Genomic DNA, 6,074 nt, shown 5'->3' with positions numbered 1-6,074 from the left:
AAATCAAAGAAATGCAAGTTGTCGATGAGTGGTGCCAGAAAATAATTCAGCTAGTGCATAAGGGCAAGACACCAGAGTTCCTTTTGTTAGATGGTGTCCTCCGTTTTAGGAATCGAATGTGTATTCCTCGAGATGATGAGTTGAAGAAGAGAATTCTTACGGAGGCTCATCACACCCCATACACTGCTTATCCTGGAGCAACCAAGATGTATCAAGACGTAAAGAAAGGCTACTAGTGGCCAGGTATGAAGAAAGATATTGCAAATTTTGTAGCTAAGTGCCTGGTTTGTCAACAAGTGAAAGTAGAACACCAAAGGCCGTTAGGGTTGCTTTAGCTACTTAGTATTCCTGAATGGAAATAAGAGAGTATTTCCATGGATTTTATTACAGGTCTCCCTAGAATGCAGAAATGGTATAATGCTATATGGGTAATTGTGGATAGATTGACTAAATGAGCCCATTTTCTTCCAATAAAGGAGAGTACTACTTCGGATCAATTGGCTCAGATTTACATTAAAGAGATAGTGAGACTGCATGGAGTACCCAAGACGATAGTATCAGGCAGATATTCCAAATTTGTCTCAGCTTTTTGGACGAGTTTACAGAGGAACTTGGGTACCAGATTGGCTTTTAGTACCGCCTATCATCCTCAGACAGATGGCCAGACAGAGAGAACAAATCAAGTACTTGAGCATATGTTGCGAGCATGCGGTATGGATTATAGAGTATCCTGGCATGAGATGTTACCCTTAGTGGAGTTTTCTTATAATAACAACTATCAGTCTACAATTAAGATGGCTCCTTACAAGGCCTTGTATGGTAGACGATGTAGATCTCCAGTTCATTGGGATGAGATAGGTGAGAAAGACGAGTTGAGTACAGCTCTTGGGCCAGAAATGACTTAGAAGATGATCGAAGATGTAAAGTGGATCAGAAGTAGAATGAAACAAGCCCAAGACAGGCAGAAAAGCTTTGCAGACCTAAAAAGAAAGGATGTTGAGTTTGAAGTGGGTGATAAAGTTTTTTCTGAAAGTTTCCCCCTACAAACGGGTGATGCATTTTGGTAGTAAAGGAAAGTTAGCACCGAGATACATTGGTCCATTTGAAGTATTACAGTGAGTGGGGAAGGTAGCCTATAGGTTGGCACTACCACCCAGCATGGATAGAGTTCACAATGTATTTCATGTCTCGATGCTTCGGAAGTATGTAAGTGATTCCTCCAATATACTGAGCATAGAGGATGTGAACATAGAAGAGAATCTTGTGTTTGAGGAGCGTCTAGTTCAGATATTAGACAGAAAGATTAAAGAGCTCTGAAACAAGAGTATCCATTTAGTGAAAGTCCTCTGGAGAAACACGTTGAAGAAGCTACATGGGAGGCAGAGCAAGAAATGTAGAACTGTTACCCGGAGTTGTTCGTTTGAATTTCGGGGACAAAATTCTTTTGGTGGGGGGGGGGGGGGGGGGGGGAGAATTGTAACGCCCACTTTGAGGTACGTAGTTTTGTATGCTTATTTGTTTTGTCTTGGTGTTGTTTGTTGGCCCTAAGTTAAAGTGGTATGTTGTTATTGTTGATTGGTTGCCCTTGGTTAAGTTTGTAAGTTGTTGAAGTTGCTTGGATGCCCTGAATTTGTTGAAGGATTGGCGAAGTCATGGAAGTGCAGACTTCGCTGGGGCGAAGAATAAGCTTCGCCACAGCGACGTACACTCTGTATTTTTTCGCTGGGGCGAAAAGACGGCTGATTTTTTTTGTGAAGTTTCTAGAGAAATTTTCCATTCAGCTGAAATGACTATTCTACCTCTAATTAGCAGGAAAAGTGGGGAGTAAATGCAAGGAAATTTCAAGGAGAATACTTTGGAGTTGGGGTGTATTTGTAAAGAATTAAAGGGTAAAGATGGAATTTCCAAGAAAGTACAAGGGCAAAATGGAAAAAAGTGCTTATTTATATGAGTTAAGAAGGGTTGAGCCTTAGAGACCCTCCCATTCACTACACCCCATACACTTCTACCACTCTCTATTTCTCTCAATTCTTCATCCTTTTTGTTAAGGAAATTGAGGGCTTTTGGTTGGTTTTTGACAAGGATTTGATCCTAAGCATCAAAGGGTAAGGATTCTTGCTCTAGTTATGAGATTAATTTGAGTAAATGTTGAATTCTTATAAAGCTTATGCTTAGGGTTTGAGAAAGAGAACAAGTCCAACAAAGATAATGAGCTTTTGTGAAACTACTCAAGAAAAAGGTAAGTAAATCCAACTCAAGCTAAGATTTACGAAATCAAATGATTTGATATGCATGTATAGGTATATGAGTTGAGATTGATTATTGAGAATGAATATATTGTTGAGTATATGGCTTTTGATGAGTAGATTTAAGCCATGAAAAGTGGAGTTGGTATGATGGTGACCAAGAGAAGTTTGGTTGAAGATTGAAGTGTATTTTCTTGGCCAGGATTTGTGATGAATCAAGGGAGTCTTACTCCAATTCTAGATGGTCCAAGAAAGAAGTAGAATTATGATAAAATAGAATTTTTGTATGCATGCTTATTGTTTGCTGCAATGCCTAAGACAAGCATATGCATGAGTAAAGAAACTTCATTTTGTGCAACATTGCATATTTGCATTGCATAATTGCACCTAAGAAAGAAGCATGAGCCATCCACATGCATATATTTGCATATGCATAAGAACTCAAAGAAAGAATAAAGATTTTTTTTAAGAATAAAGAGAAGGAAAGAAAAGCACTAAAGAATTAAAGAAAGAAAAGTGCTAAAGAAGAAAAAAGAATAGGTTGTTGCGATGGGGAACCTGTGGGTGATAAGAAGAAGAAATTCTCACATACAGGCCACCTTAATTGAGTGGCATAAGAAGAAGAAAAATTTGTATGGCCCGTAAGAGTGTATGTGGATGAGGGTTGTACCAAGAAGAATTTCCTACATGCACGCCACCTTAATTGAGTAGCCTAAGAAGAAGAAAAAATTTGTACAGTCCGCAAGAGTGCATGTAGATGGTGACTGTACTCACTCACACGGTCAGGGTTTCGAATCCATGCATCAACCGAGTCTGATCGGCAAAGAATAAGAATAAGAATAAGAATAAGAATAAGAATAAGAAAGAATGAGAAAAGGAAAGAATAAGAAAAGAAAGAAGAGCTTGAGCAAGCGAGAAAAGAAACAAAATAAGAAATAGAAAGAAGAAAAGAAAACACATGTTTATGCATTACTGCATGTGCATTTCATTCATGCATGTTACCATGATTTCCATCATGGTTCGTGAGAATAAGAAAGAAAGAAAGAAAGAATAGAGATAATTAGAAAGAAAGGAAAGACAGTGAAAACTAGAAATAGATAAAGAACAAAGAAAGAATGAAGAAGAAAAGGATAGAGTAAGGAAAGAACCAAAGTATAAGTCGCGGGGATAAAGGAGTAGAGGATTTACTTATTGAGCATTTTTGTGCTCACCCCGTTGTTTTTCCATGTTTTGTAGGGAATAGGTGAGAAGCAGTTGGATGGACGTCGACAAGCGAAGAGAAATGGTGTTACTGTCCACCATTTTAAAAGTTTTTGAATATGTGATTTTGCTATGTATAGAATAATATATTTTAAGTAAAGAAAAATTTTGGGCCCAACTACTTTTTATTTATTAAGTATGTATATTTTTCATAGTTTATTTTCTAAGTATACTAGTAGAAAAGAAGGTAGTACACAATTCGTTTGAGAAATGGATGGAAAATGGCTTGAAGAATAAACTTCTAGTTATTGAAGTTTAAGATTTAACATGATCGATTCTTATGATTATGGATTGATTATTAATGTATTGTTGTAATTAAGCCATAGACTAATGGTTACCCATTAGTTAGATGACATTTGAAAGATATACATGGTCATGGATGCAAATGCATGATTAATGTTATGAAATGGCATGAAGATGCAATGCAATATATGTTTTAAGATGATGAATGTGAGCAAGAGGCAATGTAAATGATTGATAATCCATAGATTAGTCAAAAGTATTAAGCTGCTCACTAAAACATGTATTTACATGCCGTAAGATGTTAGAGATGCATATAGATAGGATGAAAAATGCGTAAGCATATTCTCATATACCGGATGAGGAGAGATGAATATATGCCTTAGATGCTAAATAACGCGTAAACACGTCTTTCGATGATATGAGCTCTTGATGAATTTAAGGCTAGATGAGAGGAAAGATGAATATATGCTTTAATGCTAAATAACGTGTAAGCATGCCTCTCGATGATATGAGCTCTAGATGAATTTGAGGTAGATGAGAGGAAAGATGAATAAATGCTTTAATGCTAAATAACGCATAAGCACACCTCCCGATGGTATGAACTTTAGATGAATTTGAGGCTAGATGATATGAAGTGCTTAAGACGCTAAGAAAAATCCGATCGACTAGACGTTAAATGATTCATATGCATTTAGTTGCATTACATGAGTTATGATGTTATTGACATCATGAGATGATATGTACTCATGTTAGATAATATTTAGATGTTATGTCATGACATGTGATGTGTGTGCATTATGTTTACATACTTATTTGTATGTGTACACTTGATGTTTTATATGCCCATGGGGAAGATGATGAAAAGTATATGAGCTAGTAAAGAAAACGAACCATACATAGATGCAAAAGAGGTGTGGTATGTGAATTAATGTGTTTGAATGAATGGCAAATAACATACTTGGTATTAAATAGATCATTCCTTACTGAACGATTAGCGCTCACCCTTTCATGGTTAAATATTTTAAAGGTAATCCATAAGCGAATGATGCTGGAGATAGCAAGGCTATGCGTGAAGGGAGATAATTTATTGTCATCCTGATGTTTTATTTTGATATAAATAATGTAAATGACAAATGTTTTTGAAACACCTTTTTAAAGTTTCCACCGTATGAAAGAAATGACATTAATATGTTTTGATTGATTGATGCCCAAATGAATTCAAGTTGTTATTTTTATTTTATTTTTGAAGGTACAAATTTTGATCATGCGGTATATCTTATAGTAATGTCTTGGACATTATTATTATTATTCTTGCACAGGTTTTCTAAATACAACTCGTTCCCTAGACATGAATTCTCCAGATTCTCATTAAGGGATATGTAGAGGGTATCTAACTGGGAAGAGGTTTTACAATCCATTTTATAATAATTAATCAAACTAATTATATTGTTTAAAATCTAATTCTAGGAGATTCTCATAATTAAGTTAAAGTTGCTAGAAATTTAATATGATTTAGGGGAAATATCAAGGAGACTTGGCTTTAGAATTTATTTTATGAGTATTATTTTTTGGGTTAATTTTATTTGTTAGATAAGTCTCAAGTGCCCTATATATTTTAACAAAAATATTTTTCTTTTGATAACCATGGTGTTTGGACCAGTTTGTTTACATTTCAATTAATCATAAGTCCATTCAACATCTTATAAACCAAATGGGTTATGTAAGTTATAAATGTGGTAGGGAATCACTTTGTGGGACTCGAACATTAGTTTTTCAGGTAACAATATCAAAATATCAAAAACAGTTATACCTCCTAAAAGTATAAATAAAAAAGAAATGCAGTTAAAATATCCCTAACAATATTAAAAACTCTCTAAAAATACTTAATATTAATTTTTATATACAAAATAATAATAATAATAATAACTACAAAATAATAATAATAATAATGTTGGCTGTGAAGAGGGTTAATTGGGTGAGTGGGGGCATAAATATAAAAGATTCAAATGTGGGTGTGCCTATCTCAATCATCTTTAATATGAATGAATGCTAATGTTTCAACACTGAATAGCGACCAATTGATTCAATTTATCCAATAATTGATCTTTTTCTTTTAATCAAGAATGAATTTGCTTACAAGAATATTAATTATTGCATTAGTTTTGTTGTAAAAAGAAATGGAAGCATCCACATTACTTGAGTTTGACATAGATGCTTTGAACTTAGCTAGTGTAAAAAAAAAAAAAAAAAAAAAAAGAAAAAAAAGAAAAAAAAACCACACTTGAACTAGATGTTTATACTTTATATAAGACCCCATTCCAAATT

Source organism: Pistacia vera, unplaced genomic scaffold (assembly GCF_008641045.1).
Source record: "Pistacia vera cultivar Batoury unplaced genomic scaffold, PisVer_v2 Contig353, whole genome shotgun sequence".
NCBI lineage: Eukaryota > Viridiplantae > Streptophyta > Magnoliopsida > Sapindales > Anacardiaceae > Pistacia > Pistacia vera.
Note: the sequence above shows the minus strand (reverse complement) of the source record.